The 20631-nt window shown below is 38.7% G+C and overlaps 1 protein-coding gene across 9 annotated transcripts in view; it reads left to right on the plus strand.

Annotated features, from left to right (window-relative positions):
- The window catches only part of CTNND2 (catenin delta 2), a 629078-nt gene that overhangs the window by 13666 nt on the left and 594781 nt on the right, over positions 1-20631 (plus strand). Inside the window, exon 1 of one of the 9 annotated variants that reach the window (XM_021386173.1) lies at positions 6716-6802. The exons of the other annotated variants lie outside the window; for them this stretch is intronic. The gene's annotated coding sequence lies outside the window, so the exon portion shown is untranslated. Of the gene's footprint in view, positions 1-6715; positions 6803-20631 lie in introns of those variants that run through there. 9 annotated transcript variants of the gene reach the window in all.

Genomic DNA, 20631 nt, shown 5'->3' on the forward strand with positions numbered 1-20631 from the left:
CTAGTTGTGAATATCCCAGCATTTCACACCTTGAGCTACTGCATGAACTCAGCACCTCTGAGTTAATCTCAGACGTTTTATAATGCATAACAAAACACAAGAACCTCAGTCAGAAATAAGATTCAGCAGTATCTCTGTATGCAGAGTGGCATGTGACCAACTCCTTTCCAGCACACTTGGAAAACCATGCGTTTTAGATTCATTGATGATTCCATATGTGAAGAACCGTATGCAAGAATGGATGAAGTAACAAACTGCAATGCTAATTTATCAATCCCATCTAAGCAATCAAACATAGTGGTGGCTTTTTATTTTGTACTACATCAGTGTTTTGACAACTGAATTTAGAGCACAACCCTATTGAACTGCTGATGTCCAAAACATTCTCACAGATGGTCCTGTACTGAAGAGTTCAAAAACCAAGCTAAAGCAACTGCTGAAGGGAAAACATGCGCAGAGAGGGTGAAAACAGGTCAGCTGCAAGCATGAAAACAGGATCTTGGTTTCTTACGTACTGTGTCTCCTAGAACATGCAGCTCTCTCAGTGTTGTTCAGGCAAAGAGTTATTTCTTGTTATACTGCTATCAGTGCATGGATAGCATAAAACTTTTGCTTGACTTCATATAGACATTTTTGCAGGTAGGTAATGTTTTACCTCATGCAAGAGGCTTTTTTTTTTTTTTCCAAAATAGAACATGTCATTAGTCAGACCTCCCCACCCCTCCTTGAAAACAAAAAAAAAAAAAAGAAAAAAAGGGAGGTGGTGAAGAGGAAAAAGTGAACTGTACTGTTGTTCTTTCATGAGACATTAAAAAAGACAATAACTTGCTTTTACAAGAGTAATGAAGCTGTACAAGGCATCAGTGAATACTCTGATACTGATCCCTTATTGTAATGCTGCATTAATGCAGAGTGTACAAGGAATAGCATTAAACTTGTTTGTGAGCAAGAGTCCGTTGCTGTTGTTTGATCATGTATTAAGGGAGAATTGGAGAGACAGCTTCTAGCCAAGCCTTGCCTTGTTACCAGTAGTAATTTCCTCCCAGTTCTCCAAACAGAAGCAAGCAGTCTCAGTTACAGCAGGATGATTAGGGCCAAACATTTGAGTTTCCCTTATCCTTAGGTTGTTTTCCTCAAATAGAGGCCAGGCTGATGTTGAGGTAATGAAAGAATCCTTTATGAAAATACTTGGTATAGGTAAGCTTTGTAATATTTGGACACTCTCTCAGCTTTTTTACTTTTGCTTTAGCAAAGCATTAAATGCCATTATAATGTTTTGTTTTAAAAATACTGTCAAGGCTTTAAAATATCCTGGAAGTAGTCTCTTCTGAGATAATTATCTGTGGGTATCCATTTTGTACGATAAAATAGTAGAGCACCCTAGGGTTACTTTGACTTAACTCAGTGGATCAGAAGGTAAGCACTGACTTAGTTTTCCCCTCCACTAGAGTGTGTTACTCAGAGGAAGAAACTTAGGCCAGTATCAACTTCAGTAAGGATCTGAGGAATATGCTTAAGCTGTGCCCCTGCAACAATAACATACAGAAATAAAATGGAAAGAGTGGGGGTGGGAGAAGGAAAATATTTCAAGGTCAGCATACTTACTAAAAATAACCATTTCTCCAACAAGAAAGTACTTTTTTTTCTGAATCAGTGTCAGAGTGTTATTAAAAAAATAAAATGCAGTTGGTGTATTAGGTAGCAGCTGCCTTTATCATTTCAGGTGTTTAAAATGAAGTAAAATGTCTTGACAAGTAAGGATTATGTCTTTGGTAAGAACGTATAATGATGTTTTTAATGTGGCCAGTGGACTACATTGTTCTGAAATAGCCTAGATAATAACATGAAATACAAACAAAAATCTATTTGATGCAATATTCATTTTGAAAAAATAAAACTCAGTAAACTTGTAATGAAAAAAATGAGTTGTGGCTTTGTAGCTGATGCTGCTTTGGTTTAAAAAAAAAATACCAAGCAACAATAAAAGCAACCAAAACAATAAAAACAACAGCTCAAAACATTTTGCTTAGCAAAACATTTATATTTTCTATTTTTATTTAACAACTCTAATCTATTGATATACTTGTGGTCGGCCTTGAAAGTATGGCCTTTTCAAGTTGTGAGTTTTAGAACATTTGCCCTTTAATAATTCTAAATATCACTATTCTAGTTGCATGCATCTAGGATGATTACTCCTTATGCTCTTACGTTTTGTATGTTTCTATTCTGTATACTGCTCAAAGTATATTTTTTTTTCTATCCATTATTCCTCTAGATTGTCAGATTACAGTATGCAAAGTGTGAGGTTAATAAACTGCATACATGACAAAAGGATAAATACAATGTGAATGATGATATTTCCTAAAGGCTTAATCTGAAGAGAAATTTCAGTTCAAAAATTACAGTTTCTGGGAGATAAATTGGCTTACTGGTAGGATATTGCAGAGCGTGTTATCTCCTTAATCCATGGCAGAGATTCTAATTATTTTAAGTTCTCAGAAGACGGATAGGCTTCAACTCTTTTTTTATTCCTTTTTGCTTTCTTTCTTCCAGTAGACTGTTCCACAGCTGGGTACACTTCCTTGACAACACTCAATCTCTTGTTCTCATAAGCTGTGCTCCAGGATGCATTACTTGTATTTTCAATTATTAACTTGCTTGTTTATGACCTTGCCTTTTGCTGAGTTGGGCTTAGGCTGTTCTTAGTGACAGAGAACCTGAGTTTGCTTGTCATGCCCGTAGCAACGTGAAATTCTTTGGCACTGCATTATTGCTCTGGGACTATAAAGCTACCTTTGGAGGACTCCAGTAGGACTTGAACAGAGTCCATGCTAGAGAAAAGGTAACAGTGCAAGAGTGTACCTGATCAAATGCTAATAAACATCTGGTTTGTGTTTCAGGTTTAGCTTGTACGTAACAGTATATTTCTCCACCGTATGGAGAAGGAGTTTGTATTAATGCACTTAATCATTGTATCTGACCATCACCTTCATTAAAATTTCTACTTTTGTACTAGTTGTGGGAGATTAAAATCTCTAAAAATTATCTTTGAAAGGTCATGGCGATCAGGGGAGGTTCCTGAGGATTTGAGGAAAACAAACATCGCTCCTATCTTCAAGAAAGGCAAGAAGGAAGATCTGGAGAGCTACAGGCCAGCCAGCCTCACGTCAGTCTCTGGGAAGGTGATGGAGCAAATCTTCCTATAAATCATTTCCAAACATATGAAGGACAAAGAAGGTGATTGGAAGTAATCAGCATTGGTTTGTGAAAGAGATAACATGCTTGACCAAACTGAGCCTTCTACAGTGAGGAGACTGGTGGATGAAAAGAGAGCATTGACTGTTATGTATCTCAGCTTTAGTAGGGCTTTTGACAGTACCACATATCATCATGTTAGACAAGGTCTTGAAGTGGAGGTTAGATAAATGGATGGTAACATGGACTGAAAACTGGTTGGGCTCAGGGTTATGATCAGCAATGTGAAATCCAGCAGGAGGCCAGCTGCTAATGGTGTGCCTCAGGGTTGATACTGGATCCTGTATTGCCTAAAATCATTGTTAGTGATCTGGGTTATGGGACATAGAAATGCTGTCAGCAAGTTTGCAGATGATACAAAACTGGGATAAGTGACTTATATATCAGAGGACACTGCTGCCATTCTGAGAGATGTTGACAGGATGCAGAAATGAGCTGACAGGAACCTCATGAAGTTTAAGCAAAGGCAAAATGTCAAGCTCTGCACCTGGATAGGAGTAACATCTTGTACCAGTACATGCTGGGTGCCAACTGGCTGGAATACAGCTTTGGTGAAGAAGAGCAACAGCCTCCGGGACTGTATTAGGAAAGTCATCACCAGGACACGGAGGGAGGTGATTCTTCGACTCAACTCTGATAAGGCCACGTGTGGAGAGCTGTGCCCAATTCTATTGGATATTTAAATAATTTGTAACTGTTCTTTGTCTTCCGACAAAGCAAAAATCAGATTTTAGTGGGCTGTAACATCTGCTTAACTGTTCCTTAATTTCAGATGAGGAATAAAGCTTTAAACTGGGAGTAGAAGCTGTTTGGGACAAGGGAAGGGGTATGGGCCCGGTATGTTCCTGCTGACACTTTCCTTTAATGTAGTAGGTAGGTCATTTCTCTGCAAACTTGAGTCCACATGTGGTCTTCAGATTCAACCCTAGATGCATTAATCATCCCAATGATGTCAGTTGTTTACTGCGGCTTGTCCTGTGTGCAGGAGAAATTTCGTTACAGGCAGATGGCAAATTAATGTTCTGATGCTACCTGAGAACTTGGATGTAGCAGTTTGTAAAGAAACCCAAAGCTTTGCACAGTGTCTAGAAGGGCTTATACGCCTGTAGTAAGGATGTCTGTGCAGCATCATTTAGCCTTACATTAGACCAGCTTTTCTACATTCAGTAATTAGTTTCCTGAAATTCAAAATTCACAATAGCTAGAGCTGGAGCCCTGAGGAGGCATCATCAAGATATTCCAAGAGTCTCATTACAGTTTTCACTGAAGAAGACACTCCATGATTTTATTAGTGATTGACTGGTGAAATCAAATGAAGACCACTGATAGGGTAGGCTGATTTGAATAAAGTGAGATTACTCTGACAGTGGAACTGGAGAAGCATATTGCACACTCACTTTTTTTTTTTCTATTGTTGCTGAGATATCCTTGGCACTCTAATCCAAGTGGTTTTGATTTGCTTTTCTAACAAAAGCACGTACAGATATTTGCAGCAAAGCATCAGTGGTCTCTGAGTTAGAAAGCTTTAGATTAATGGCTTGTGGTTTCAAACTATTCTAAAAATAAACACTTCACAGTTGGAATTTACATTTTTATGGTATCACTGATGACAGTAAATGCCTCTTAATATTTAGATTGCTAAATGCGTTTCCTTTTTTTTTTTCTTTCATAATGAAGTATCTTAAATGAGCTATTGTTTTCTGCTTTGTTTTGAGGAAGTTGCTCAAAGTCACATAACTGCTTGGAAAACCCTGTATTTTCAGGCTTGTAGGGTGATTATAACAAAATTAATACTTAATGTTTGAGCACGTTTGTCTTAGACCTAGGGAGCGTGATCCAACAAGATCCAAACAGATAGTTCATTGTTATGTATTATAGGAAGTTGCATTCTAGCTCCAACATGATCAAAAAGTCAGGAGGCATTAAGTAGTGGGAAAAAGGACTTTCTTTCCTATTTGGTATGGATAGGTTATGGGTGAGAAAGAGGGGAAAAGAAACAGGACAAATGGTGGCAGATTCAAATGATTAATATTTTTATTCAGAGAACATGATTGGATTTAAATTCCATTTTATAAGGAATAAAAAGCATAAAAAACCAAATCTGTGTGATGCCAGAGGTTCTGGCTGTTGTTTGAGCATTGCATAGATGGGTGATCTAGTGTTTTGCTGCCTTTGGCTTTGCTTTCTTTCCTTATAACCTAAGAGGAAATCTGCAGCATTAGAAACTTTTATTATGTAGTGAAAACTAGACTCCCTGGTTTCCAGAAGAGGAGTATTATTATCGATGTATTGTTTCTAGTTGTTGATCCTATCTATAGACCCAGCAGTCCTGGGCTAATTGAGTGGGACAGGCAGTTTGGTCACAGAGTGAAAACGGAGTTGTACTTGTGATGGTTTGGATTTGCAGTCTGGAATGAACGTTTTCATGTAAGTCTGCATTGGTTTCACATTGGAGTTCTGGGTCTTACGCTGTCAAGTTGTATTGAAAGTTATCTGTTTCTTCTGAACTGTTCCTCTGTGGGAGCAAAACCTCTAGAGGGTGCCAAAAAACTGCTTTTGGGGTAGGGAAACTGTTAGGTGTTTTCTCATTGGTGTCAAAAGTGCACAATTGCATGTTAAGGTTCAGTTCCTGAAAGGTCTTCCTGTTCTCAGTAATTCAGATGCCTTAAAAATGACTTCTTTAATTTTACTTCTGAAGTCTTTCTACTCAGTGGTAAGTCACCTTTGAATGTGTGTGTCTCTTTTTCTTTTAATACTAGGCACTATCTGTATGACTGACAGGTCCAGTTTTGGATTCTTTAAAACATTTAATCTTTATTCATGACTTCTTCAAACCGGGAGAATGCACAAGGTTTCTAAAGTCACACAGAGCATACATTAAGATAATACAATTTCTTTTACCACGGCTTGGTATGACAGCTGAGGCTAGATGACTACAAGTTACCAATTTCTTTTAATCTTGTGCAAGACTGTGCCGTTTGTTGCCAAGTTAGTAAAAAGCCTCAGGTAGCTTTAACACACTGGACTATTAAGCAATGTCACTGCCAATCAGCTGCAGCTAGTGGTGAAGAGGGCACCATCAGAAGCATAGCTTTTTAGAAGGCTACAAATTGTTCATGCTGCGCCTTGTCAGGGGCTGAAATTTGCATTTTTCTTTCTTCTCTCCTTAGATGTGTACCAAAAATGTCTGGACATGTTCACATATTTGTAGTTTGAAATATTCCTAGGAATTCTACTCAACTGCAGCTTTTTGCACAGCTTCACCAGGCTTGAAGCAGTTGTAGGCAGTAATGACGTGCATTTAAAAGTAAGATGGTGTATGGGAACTGTTAGGTCATGGTCTGAACCAGTGATTGAGCACCTGGTAAGGGACTGTGACCAGCCCTGAGAGCACAGGTGCAAGCAATACACCCATGTGACTGGAAGGAGTGGACCCAGGTCCACCCCCCCATAACCTCGTTTAAGGGCTGGCAGCTGAAAAGAAGCATCTCTACTTGGAAACTGCTTCCTTTGGGAGTTTCCAGCAAGCCCTGATCCTCGGCAAGGGGTAAGTGATTCTTTCTTTGCTGCTGGACTGTGACTGATACCTCTTTTGGGTGACCCAAAAACTTGTCAAAGGCGACTATATATGCTGCCTATCCTTCCAGATAGCATGTCAAAGTTGGAATCGCCATCACATTAAAAAATGGGAAGAAAGTTCTTAAGGGTTGTGTAGGTATTTGGAAGCTTCTGCTGTGAGATATGGTCATTTAAGGATTTCCTATATGACTCCCTGCCCTGTGTCAAGCTATAGGGAATCTTTGTGTTCTCATTAACATAACCAAATCCTGTTTATATTTACTCTCAAAATCCTGTTGACATCAGTTGGACTATTTACATGAGTAGAAACCATTGGGATTTGTCTCAAACTGTATAATCTCCTAATGAATTTGTTAATTTATATGTATTAACAGAGCATTTATATTGGTTCATGATCTAAATTCTTGTTTAGTCTACAGCAATTATACTGTGTATAAGGTAATTACATGACCCCTTAAAGAGGACTTGAAGAACATTGCAAAACTAACTGCCGGGGGGGGGGGAACAAAAACAACCCTCATACTAAATAAAAACAAAAAAAAAAGTCAACATAATCTTAGTTAATAATGCTCATTTTGAATAGAATGCTGGGGAAACACTGTGAAAATAGAGAGGGCTAGGTAGATAAATGATTGTCCCAGTTAAGTGCGCAGACTTTTTTTAGTGTAGCAAGACTAATGGACACAGCATTAAACAAAATCAGCTGGGTTTACTGAAAAGTTAAGGTGGTGTTATTCATGCTGCTGGTCTTAAGAATGCTGAGATTTGATATTCTTTTGTTTTTCTAGGGAAGAAAAAAAGCTTGGGAGTTGGGGGGAGGTGTGTGGAGGAATGGGGGAGCGGAGATGAATCTGTCCTATTGGCTATGCATTGGAGTGAAATTAGGTGAATGCTCTAAAACAACAGGATTTGAGGATCCTTAGCTTTGGTGCAATCAGCTGAGACACTGCAAGTGGAGTGAAAAGGGTCTTAAAGCTTTGAGTGACTCATGATCTAGGAAACACCTGGAGAAGATGAAGTTTAAGCTATCTTATTTTGCCAGAGAGTAGATTAATTGGAGTCTGCTACTACGTCACTGGGAAGTGATTTCTGATGGAGGGCTTCTTAATTCTGTAGCAAATAAATCAATGAGATTTGGAGGTGGTGACTAAGATTAAACAGATTGATTTCAGAAGTAGGTTTAGACTTTCCATACTAATTGTAGTTCATCAGAAAAATAAAATGCTCAAATGACAGTATTTTAAATTCATTTAATTGAAGACTATATATATTTCTATGTATAGTCAGATTGGTAAATGATTCAGTTGTATATTGTGCCTTTGTATCTATGAATTCTTTGTTGAACTGATGCACTTCAGACATTACTATTTTGGTTGTCCTCAGTTGCTCACCAGTGTTCTTCAGTGTACTTAATTGTATTTTTTAATATAATAAATATAGCTTTGATAAGTATTTTAGTATTTCACAATATCTGAATATTCAAATACTTAAGGTGTTGCATACGGCTTAGTTTCTTAATGATAATATAAACAAGGCTTAAGCTCTTTCATGCACCAATAAGGTATAGGCTTGGCTAACTATACAGGGCACAGGTTTTGAACAACCTTACTGTGAGATGATATGGAGTTTTGCAGTTTAAGCATGTCTGTTCTGCAGCTACAACCGCTTATCTAACGGATACTTCCAGTGCTTAATTTAGGGAGTGCTAATTAAATTTGACTAAATTTTAAGCATCTTAAGCATATTAGAAAAGCAAGAGGGTTTTTTTTTCCCTTATTTTAAAGGATGGGGAGTCAGTGAGAGGTAATGGATTGATATTTCCAGTTCTTCTTTAAATCCCCTATGTAAGCAATACAGACCACTTTCTATGGTTGCAGAGTAAACTATAGACTGCTTGTGAGAAGTCCAGCTGCCAGGGGCTAGTGAGCTTTTGGCTGTGTAACAACCTGGTAAGACCCCTGGAAGTTAGACTTCCATTATTGGGTTTAAGGCTTCACCTTTTCAAGCCTTGATGTGTCTCATATAATACCACTGGATTTTTTATTTCCTTAATATAGACAATTATATTTAGGGGGATTTATGTCAATTTTGATACACAGAGCTCTGTTAGCCTCAGCAGGCTTGAATGATGGGCCCGTGTGATCCTAGTGAGGTTCAACGAGGCCAGCTGTAAGGTGCTGGACTTGGGTCAAGGCGATTCCAGCTATGAGGACAGACTGGGAGAAGAACTCATTGAGAGCAGCAGCCCTGTGGGAAGGGACTTGGGAGTTCTGGTGGACGAAAAGCTGGCCATGAGCCAGCAGTGTGCTCTTGCAGCCTGGAAGGCCAACTCTATCTTGGGCTGCATCAATAGCAGGGTGGCAGCAGGGAGAGGTTTTGTTTGTCCCCCTTTACTCTGCTGTTGTGAAGCCCCATCTGGAGTACTGTCTCCAGGCTTGGGGCTCCCAGTATGAGAAGGATGCTAGTGTTAAATCTTAATATCCTGACACTCTACTCCTGGTGGTGCTGATTAGTAGGCAGTATTTTTTTTTAATCTACCTCCTAGTCCGTTTCCTAGTGTCTTTATCTGGCTGTGGTTTTTATTGCTTTTAATTAAGAGTTGCTCTGGTTCTTGTTTTGTCGGGAAGAGGATACTTAAACACCTGGTGTAGCCTTCCCTGCATCATAATGTCACATATCTGTGTATGAAGAAGAACAAAACTGTAAAAAGATTTAGATTGACAGTGAGATTCAAGTCACATGCATTGAGTCATAGGAGCAGTGAACTCCCATTTATGCTCAACCTTTCTAAAACGTTAGAAGTTGTTTGTATGTACAATGCTACTTGGTGCAAGAATCAGTTATTTTATTAGTAATGTGACAATAAGATGTTTATGGAATTATGAAATGTGTAATGGTGTTAACAGTGTCTTCTCACACTTAAGGAGGAGACCTTTTAACTGTGCTGCATTCTCACAAATGTTTCCTTTGGCAAGCTACCTTCTTGTGATTTATTTTAGTAAATATCTAGCTAAAGGGAACACTTGTGGGGAATTTGGTAAGAGCTCAATTGGTAGAAATGTTTCTTGGGAAATTGTAGTACCTGTAATGAATAATGGGGAGCTTTCAAAAAATAATTCTTGTAGCGCTTTTTGGTTTTGCTTTCTAAACAGAGGAATTATGTGGACATTTTGAGTGCCTCTGTCCAGTTTATTCCAAAACTGCATACGTTACCACTTTAAATTTTTGTTTTCCCAAAGTGTAGTGGCAATTACTGACTGTCTCTGAAGAGTAATGATCAGTATAACATAAACACCTTTAGATGATGCAAAAATGACGTGCTGTAAGTTGACATGTAGTTTAGAAGAAGATACAGTTCTCCTAATAGTATAATGACCAAAGATGTCATCTTCTGGTGGTTTTTAATCATTTACACTTGTATCATGGATCAGATAAAAATGAAGCTATAGTACTTTTTCCTCTGTTATATGTAATGCGGCTCTTCAGTGAACAAGGAGTTCAGAAATAGATTATCTCGTAACTAATTGAGAGAGAAATACATGTACAAATAGAAGAAGGTTCTTATTTTTATACTGTTTTTTAATAGCTGCATAGTTCAATGATATGTGGGTAATTCTAAGTCTATATTAAAGACAGTACTGCTGCTAGGGTTTTAAATAGTACACTTGGCTATTTATCAGCAGAATAAATGTCCAAGAGCCACTTTTTCCCTCTGGACTTCTTCCTCCATACTGTAAACAGAATTCCGGTGTGTGAGTGCTCTACACTTGTGTGGAGAGATGTGCCATTGCCTTCTGTTGCAATTCAGTAAGGTGCTTTTTTCATAGGATTTTTTTTAATGGAATGCCAACATGTTCCTGTAATCACTCCATTTGAAGAGGCAAGCCCTTGGCCACTTAAAATAGTCTCTTTATTTGTCGATGTTTTTTGTATTGTAGTATTTATACACCAAACATATTTTTTGTAGAATTCAGAAGAAACTGTGACTGTGGTCTCCTTTGGGGAATAGTGAAGTCTCAAAGTCCGGGAGCAATTCCCACAGTCTTCTGATGGGTTCTATACTGGCAGGCCTGCTAGTTGAGAAGTCATTCTCTGTTGCCTCTTGTACTGGTCTTTGAGTAAAGCATCAAAGTTTCTCTCTTCAGTAGTGACTAAACTGTGAAGCTTTTAAACAGTGTGGAGTTCTTGAGCCAGTTTGTGCTGTGCCAGGAAAGATGTGGGATTTTTGCTGCTGTTGGGCTGTATGGTCTGGCAGAGCTGCAGCCTTTGAAATGTGCAAGGACTAGCTTTGCATTGCAATCTGGGTCTAGAACTGTCATTCTGGAGGGGAAGCCGCTGTGTTGAAGATAAGGATTTTAGAAAGGGGTACTGAAGATGCTTTCTTGATTTATACAAATCATGCTTGAAAGAGCAATTGCAATGTCAGGTGAAATAAATAGCATTATATAAGGGGTCTTGAAACATCCCCAAGCTGAAGTAATCAGGACAAGATTCAGTCCAGTTTGCTGACAGTTTGCCTTCTGCATCCTTCCTTATGGTAAATCTACTAAAATTAATGGATGGGTGGTGGATTTAGTGGTAAATGCTTTAGTACGTATTGCAACTTAACAGATAAAATATGCATCTTTCAAAAATACCTTCATAAAAGTGTGAGATGGTAATTTTAGCTAAAAAGCTTTTATTACAGTCTACAATGTTTGCTCATTTTGTAGCTCAGTCCAAGAAAAACTGTTTCTGTCTTCAGAATAATTAATAGTTATGTCCTTAGTGTCTGGAGACACCTGTTTGGAAATAGGTGTTTGCTGTGTGCTGTTGCAGTCATCAGATGTCTCTTTTTTTCAAAGGCCTGTTAAGACTACCTTTTGTTTAAGTGGATTAGGAATTGGCAAAATAATACACAAAAAGGCTACATAAATGCTCAAGAGGGAAACAGAAGAATAAAATCAAGTTCAAGATGATATGAAATGTTAGAACTTTTGTTTTCGCTTACAGAATCTCACACAAAAGTGTTCTCTTCTGTGCATGGGTATCCATTGACTTAACGGGTAAGCTTGATGGACGGAATCAGATCCACAGGCCATAGAGTCCTTTTTTGTTTAACAAAAAAAACTGCCATCCAGATGTTACAAGCATGTTCATTGTCATTTTTGAACTTGGTTTTGATGTTGATAATTAAGAGATTAACCGCTTACTTAGCAAATAGGGGGAGTAAATGTGTTTTTGTGTACAGCCAGATGTCACGTTACTGTGCTGCATTATTTTTCCTTGAGATTAATAGTGCTTTGTCTGTCTCCCAGATGTATGCTGAACACCTGCCACTTTAATATCTGTCTAGGTCACAGTTAAAGGGAGTCTCTTCATTATGTATATATGCTGTATGAACATCTTCTTTAAACGCCTTTCTTCCAGCTTGTGCTGCTTCTGTTTCAGAGACTAGAGGATACACGCTGATCTGTGGAAGTGCAGGAAAAGTCCTTAGCTCACCTCCTTTCCTGACAGTGAGAGGGCTTTGTGTTTTCAAGCCCAATTTTATGGTGAATGTGAGAGCAGAGCCTTTTTCTGGCTTGGCCAAAACTTCTGTGCTGGTGCAGACATTGGAACGGAGAGTAACGGCTCTGTCTTTCACCTGCTAGTCCTGTCAGAAGAGCAGAGAGGTGTAAATTCACTTTGCCATCCCTTTACCTTCTGCGTGGTGTATCTGGCATCTGCTTAGCTTGTGAATAACGGCACTGCTATGCTCTTTGCGGGGCCTTGCCAACAGCAGAGCTACGAATGGAGCATGGTTCCTGCTAGGTGCCGTAGCTCCCCACTGGGCTCCCAGTGGCAGGGCTGAACGATGACAACATGCTCCTTGTGTTTTCCCTCTGCTACCATTTAACAAGCCTGCGTGTAAGGGGAGAGATTAATGCAGCTTTCTGTCTGCTGACTTGGGATAGCATTACAGCACTTGGCATTAGGAAGCTTAGGTTTTCTTTTATATGATGTGGTAGGATTTAGTATTTTTAGAAATAATTTGGCACAGAAAAGCTGTCAGGCTTCTTAACTTGTTTTAGGAGACACTATCCCTTAGTAATTAGCAAAGTAAAATAGTATAAATTTAAGAACCTTTGTGTGGTGCACTCTGATCATTGTGTTTTGTCTGACTCTACCAGGAGAATGCCTGCTTGTTGTAGTAGTGCTGACAATAAGCCCTGCTCAGTTTGGGATTTAGTCAGGAAAAAGCTAGACCCGTAAGTCAGCCTCATTTCCTTAACCTAAATGTTCCTATGAATGGCTTTTTTAAGTAGTGAGGATGTACGTACTGTTGCTGGTCCACAGGAAAGAACAACTGCTGTCTTCCTCAATTCTGTGACTGAGAAAGGATGCAGCCTTTTTGTCCCTCCTCATAGGAAATCCAGCTGCTGTTTCTCAGACTCAGCTCTGTACTCTTCTGCACAGGGTGACCTGTGCTGCTGAATGAGCTCTTGCTAAGGTTTCCAGACATGTTGTGGCCATGTCTTCATCTCCTGTCCATCTTGCAGCATATTCCCCTCCTCAGAGGAAGAAAGGGTACAGAAGGAAGAAGTCTCTGTGTGATTTTTGCTGCTGTTAGGGAACGTCTCACTGTATAGTGGCTTCGTTTTTACTGTGCTTTTGAAGTGCTCTGTGCTGATAGACCAGAAATCACCATATTCAGGTATTTCAGGACATGGTCTGTTTCAGTAGCACTGTAGAAGATATTCTTTTTTTTTTTTTCCCCTTATGAACCAGGACCCATTCAAATCAGTTTATCTCTCGTACGATGTCCAAGTCCTAGAACAAGGAAGTTCTATGGAGAGGATTTTCTTTCCCACTGTGGCCTGTTTTACTGTATGAGTGCTGTTCTAACACTTTGCTATTCTTGCCTCTCTTTTGGGGACTCGATCAGTGTACTCTCCTGTCACGGAAGCAGAAAATTCTCCTCTTGAGTGTGAAGTTATGGAAGAAAATGCATAAATCTTCCTATTCTGCATCACTGCAGAAAGATGGGATTTAATTTTCAATACTGTAAGATCTGCTGAGCTGTGATGCTCCTGTAGTAGTTCTGTTTTAGTACTGTATCCTTAAGTCCAGAGCCCAGGCTACCTGTCCTTGCAATAAAATGAGTATTTCACTGAGGTAGATGGAGAGAAATAGATCTGCTTATCTTCTTCCATAAGTACTTTGAAAGTGTAAATGTAGCGTAAGAGTGAGATATTTTTTCTAGCTGATGAAACTGGCATTTGTTTGCAATTGTGATATTATTAGGCTTGTTAAATAGTTTTAATATGGGATTTGAGACTACTTCTGGTACCTACAAGTAGATAGAGACTGCAGTTGCCAAAAATCAGTTGTCATTGCAGCTGCTTCCAATGTATGAAGATATGGAGTGTATTTTTCCAGTCTCACGTGTTTATCTGTGATACAGGAACAACACTTGCAGATAAATGCCAACTATTTTTCATTTGCATCCAGTTCAGATGCTATTCAGAAGTCAGCTAAAATCACTCAAAATTAATTTGTAAATGTTAAAATGTATCCTTTCATTTAATGACATATTTACATTGAAGTTTGAGGAAGAAAATGAGGTTACATGTTACTATGGAACTTAAATAAGCTACTGAAGCGAATTTTTGGAAAATAATTTAAAAAAAAATCCACCTGCTTGCTGTTAATTAGGAGACTATGATTTCTCAGGTGTCTGGGTGACAGAGCCAGGCAATTTTGGAGTGCACAGAGTAAACTTGTGCTCAAATGTCAGTATAAATTTTCAAGTGTATACTTATGTTCACTCATTCGCAGACTTCAACCTTTGATAAATTGAAATGATCTTTAGCAGATATTAACGTATATTTCAGTAGGGTTGCATATTACAGGTGCTGAAGAGGAATTGAAATTTATTTTAGGGGCAAGCTTTTGAGATGTAGGGTTCATTAATGTTAAATTAAACATCTTGTTTCAATAAAAGAAGCATTACACTTTTATGATTACAAGTTTTAATGTGGGGAAAAAATATTTTGGAACTTTTCTCTATGCTTCTCTTTTGAATGTGGTATTTCACTGAGATCCAGATTTGCCCCCCCCCCTAAAAATTAAACCATGTGTTATTAGTGTCCTGGCAAGTAATTTTTGCCCACATAACAACAGGGCTGCAAACAACTTCTTATAGTACTTTGGAAACTTTTTGAGAAGGTGAAGAAAAGGCCTGTAAGGATGAATATTCATCAAAGTAGCAAGCCTATTACATGGTCCATCAATACAGTTAGGAGTGTTAGCTGAAGTCAGCAAGCGAAGGCTGGCTCTGCATTTTTGTGTTTTGTTGGGCATTTTGCTGATGTGTGGAGCTTGGATTTCTGCTGTAGGTGTGAAATGTGTCCTTTTCATATATTCAGCAGAAAGTCTATGGCTTACACAAATCACAACTCACTAATATTTTGAAGTCTTATGTGAAGCTCAGGCTCTGTGCTGGGATACTGGTTGCTGCGTATTCTGTACAAGGTGTCTTTATAGTTTTTTCTAAGAAATTGTTCTGTTGGTGAATGCAGATATTCAATGTACAAGACTGAATGTGTTGTGTCTTTACTTCACTGCCAACAAAATAGCACTTGTTTCAGCCAAAGAGAATGGGCCTCTTGTCTTCCTTGCCCATTAAACCCCATTGGTCTGCACTCTCTCACTTCAGGATAGGATAAATTCAGCTTTTCTGTGAGCTGGTTGTATAATCCGTGTATCATGCAGGTTTTCCAAGTACTATGTCTTCTGTGACTGGCTTCCTCCTTGTATCTCCCGTTCTACCACAAATATTACTGAAGTGTAAAATTGAAGAATCTTGCTAGTGGAAATACCAGGTGTTTGTTGCTGGTGGAAGCTGTTTCTGCATGTAGTACAAAAAGTAAATCAGACCTGTTATTATGCAGCCGTCTGTGATAAACCTAAATGCCATTTACTCCATGTTTCTGCATGTAGAATGAAAGTAGGATGGAAAACATTTGGAGTTTAAGGAATATGACTGTTGCCATCCAGTTCTGAGTTGACTAGACCTTCTTAGCAGATCTCAGAGAAAACTGGATGACTTTAGCATTAAGAAAGCATCAAGTTCTGCTAGGAGAAAAGACATTTACTTTGCTTAAAAATGTAAGGGAAGGGAGTAAGAATCACAGAATGGCTTCAGTTGGAAGGTACCTTAAAGATCATCTGGTTTCAACCCCTCTGTCATGGGCATGGACGCCTTCCACTTGACCATGCTGCCCAAAGCCCCATCCAGCTTGGCCTCGCATGCCTCCGCAGCTTCTCTGGGCAACCTGTTCCAGTGCCTCTCCACACTCATATTTTTAAATTTATTTCAAATATCTAATCTAAATCTACCCTCTTTTAGTTTAAACAAAGATTTAAACAAGGAGGGGGGAGGAAGGTATAAGTTAGGTTTCTTTTTATCTAGCATGGATGGTGAACAATATCACATAAAACATGCTGAAAATGTTCAAGATGGTTAAGCTTGATTTAAAAACAAACAAAAAAATATCCCAAACCTACATTTGTTACTGCTTATGTACTGTGTGGTACTGAAGTCAAAGTTTGTAAGATAATAAATTCAGGATGTTGTATCCAATTTTGTTTTGACTGGTTTTGTGTGACCCCCTCTCCCCTTTGATCTATGGGTGAAAGTAGCTGAGATAACAAAAATGAGTAAACTTCAGTTCTAAAATGCAGGTGGTTTATTTCTCTGAATCTATACTAATACAAGTGTGTGCATTTTTTGGGAGCATTTGAATAGGATGTGTAACATATTTTGAGCTGATTTATGACCAGACCTGTATATGTTTATGGAAAAATCATGAGCTTGCTTATCCTATCTCTCAAGACTATATGCAATTCTTGAAGACAGGAAAAAAAAAATAGTTGTTTACTTTCCTTAATAAACAGTGGTATTTCTTGAGCATGTTGGGCCTTACTTTATAATGTTATTCATACTGTCACTGTGCCTAGGGCTTCACTAAAGCTAATGAATAAATGCATCAGCTAGATGTACAAGGAACCAGTTCAGCTGGAAGGCTGATTCTGAATTATATCAAGGAATGCTTGGAGAAGAACCAAGCTAACCAAAATACCTACATGGTTAGGCATTGTAAATTTGCAGTTGGTGATAAAACTTAATATAAAGCTGCTGCTTCCTCCAGTATAATGCACTGTCCTGAATTTGGCTCTTTACTCCCCTAATATGTGATGAGAAATAAAAGCAATGAAATGGGAAGGCTGTGAGCAGTGAGTGGAGGGCTGTGGAAGTGCATCCTTTGCTTTCTTGTGCCTGCCTGATGTCTGTCTGGGGTGAAATAATGGACAACAAAATGTTGGTAAATTTTATCAGTCCTTTCTTGCAACAAAGGCTGATTAACTTATTTCAATGAGGCATAAGTAATTGGTGATAAACGTGCATAGAGGATCAGGTTTGGAGGGCAAAAAGATTACCAAGCCTTAAAAACTCTTAAGTACAAGAAAATGATGCCTCAGACAGGATTAAAACAGAAATTTTACCCTTACACTTTCAGATGTCTGCTAAGCACAAAAGGATTAGGGGAGGGAGGGGGGGAGGAAAAGAGATGTGTAAAAGGCTATTTGTTGCATGCTCACCCAGAATGGGTATTATTTCTTTTTTTCAAAGGATATGCTCCTATAGACTTCTGTCCAACCCATGAATTTCGAAGAAATGGGAGTAAATTAATTTAGTCGGTACACTCTAATCCTTCTTATTGTGTGTGTACATGACTGCAATAGCAGTCTTAAAGTTGATCTGATTGGAAACATATGGGTTTGGAAGCACCAGAAGGAATATATTGTAGGGAGGGTGCTCCAGGGACTAATGGATCCAAACACAGATTTTTTTTTTTTGGGGGGGGGGACCTGGGTAAAGGATGGTAATCAAGGCCTGAAGGCCCTTGGGGTGGAAAGGCTGTCACTGGTAGCTCTGAGGGCTGTGGGGAGCACTGCCCAGAGCACCTTGTGATTTCCAGAGAGGATGAGTCAACTTTGTTGCCTATAAAATTTGCTACAGCGTTACTGTAGTAATCTAGCCGCGTCTCCTACAGACAGACTCTGCTTGAGTCCTCAAAGCATTAAATCTTAGGGGAATCTGTAGGATGGGCGTTTGTGGGGTTTAATATGCATTCTCCACAAATGCACCATCTGTGAGCGGTTAAGTACTGAAAAAACATTTTGAAAACAAGTAGAAGAACCACCAGCAACCATTGTCCTGGTTTCAGCTGGGATGGAGTTGCTTCTTTTCACAGTATCTGATATGATGATATGTTTTGGCTTCAGGAAAAAAAAGTGTTGATGACAAAGCGATGTTTTAGCTGTTGCTGGGCAGTGCTGTACAGAACCAAGGATGTTTCAGTTTCTTAGCTTCTCCTATTGCCCTGCCAGTGGGCAGCTGGGGGTGCACAAGCAGCTATGAGGGGACAGAACCAGGACAGCTGACCCAAACTAGCCATAGGGATATTTCATACCATAACACATCACACAAAATAAAAAAAATAAAAAATGGTACAACTAAGGGGAGTTGGCGAGAGGGCAGCTGCTGCTTGAGGACTGACTGGGCATCTATATGTCAGTGGGTAGTGAGCAATCACTTTGTGCATCCCTTGTTTTGTGAATATGTGTATATACATGAATAATTATCACTTGTTATTTCTCTTCTGTCTTTGTAACTAGTTCTTTATTTCAGTGTATGAGTTTCAATTCTCTCCCCCATCCTGCTGGAAGCAGATGAGTGAGCTTTGTGGTGTTTAGTTGCTTGCTGCATTAAAACATGACAACCACTAAGGTGTTTGTTATGCTTCAGTCCTTAAGTGCTGCTTGCATGGGTGGTGCTGGGTGGTGGACCTGGCTGGGCTGTGAGATGTGAACACAATCTTAGGATATTGGTTTGCATCATAAGGCGGTCTGGATGAGCAGAATTTAATAAAGTAAATAAGGAACAGGAAAAACTTCTGTTCACATAAATTATGAGTTACTTTGATATAAGGAAATTAATTTGAAAATTCAATTTCAGATGATTCCCTAGAAGCATTACATGTATCTTCACCAGCAGTAAACTGATCACTTGTTACCCTGAACCTGGTTATCCGCTCTAATAGCTGCGGGGATTTGAAGACTTCTTCAGTAAGAAAGCAGTCATTTTTATGTGATCCCATCCAAGATTTGTCCTAGTGATGATGAAGAAATTCACTTGTCCAAAAGATACTATGGATAGTCCATCCAGAATTACACTTACATGAAGATGTAAAGATTAGAAGGTGAATGAATAACACACAAGGGCTGGTCTCAAATGCTTCCTATTTTATTGTGTTGGCTCATGACATCAGAAGTGCTTGTTGGTGGTATGGCAGTAGAGGCTGAACCTTCCTTCCAATATTCCGTTACATTTTGTTGCTATGTAACAGATGGCAGCAGAGGGGCAGTCTGACAGAATGGTGTCTGACATGGAAGTGTGGATGGAGCAAAAATGTGTCACTGAATTCCTCCATGTAGGAAAAAAAATGGCACCCGCTGATATTTATCAACCCTTGCTGAACGTTTATGGATATCAAATAGTGGATGTGAGCACAGTGAGGCTGCAGGCGGTGTGTTTCAGCAATGGTGACAGTGGGGCACCTCTAGTGGTGCAGATTGTTACCAGGACAGCATGCAGGCTTTTTTCATTTTTGGTGAAAATGCATAGTTAATGGTGGTGATTGTGTTGCAAAATAGTGTTTTGTAGCTGAGGATTTTCTCTCTCAAGTAGTGTTCTTGTGCTCTTGTATCTGTTGTAGTTTCTATGGAAATAAATAGGAGGCATTACTTTCACAGTGACCCGTATAGCAATAAGGTTGTCAAGCATATAAGCCTAAGCTTTGTTTTTCTTGCTTTCATTACTTGTTCTTTCAGATATTCTAATTTTCTTGCTAAAATGTAGGATCACATTTTAAATTCTTTTAAGAGAAAGCTTGCTGCAAGATGGATGGGAACTAATACATCAGGATAGTTACTTATTACTCTGAAAAGATTCTGATAGTAGCTATGTGCTTCTATACCAGGAGGACTCCCTTTCCAGAGTTAGACTAACTTCAAATAAATGAAATGAATGGCTAGTGAGCTGTGACAAATCTTAATGAGATCATATTTAAAACTATATTCTGGAAACAAAAAAATCTCAGTACTGGTTGTGTGTGCTGCAGTTTCTTGTTTACTTTTTTTTTTTTTGACTTAAAATCAGAGAAAGCTTTTCTAGGAGACTGACAACTGTCATCCTTGAATACCACCAGCAGATTGGCTAATCTATTTGTGTTGTAAAAGCTGAAATATACAAATACGTCTAAGAAATGAATTTGACAATAAAGATCAAAACCAGGAAACTTGTGCAAAGAATATGTGGGACTGTGTTCCTTTGTCAGTGGTTTTACCCCTTTAAGTGATTTTTTCCTTTATTCTAATTACTGTTGATAGTCATAAAATGACTAGATTTTTGGAAGATACTTCTACAAAAGCAAGAATATAATTCTTGGACTTGCTTTGATCAGACAAGAACAGCTTTGGCCTCTTTAACTGGAGCAGGGTTATATGTCAAATACTACTTATATATTTTTGATATTTGGAGTATATAAGCCCTATGTGCTTGTAAAATTTATATGTTTATGAACATATATAGAGATTTAATGATATCTTACTTGCTTTTGATTCTTCCATGCATTGTTGTTTTTGCTTTGTATGCTCTATGAACTATTGGTGAAGTCTTGAGTAGTCGCCATATGTTCCACAGACATT

The sequence above is a fragment of the Numida meleagris genome, chromosome 2, assembly GCF_002078875.1.
Source record: "Numida meleagris isolate 19003 breed g44 Domestic line chromosome 2, NumMel1.0, whole genome shotgun sequence".
Lineage (NCBI taxonomy): Eukaryota > Metazoa > Chordata > Aves > Galliformes > Numididae > Numida > Numida meleagris.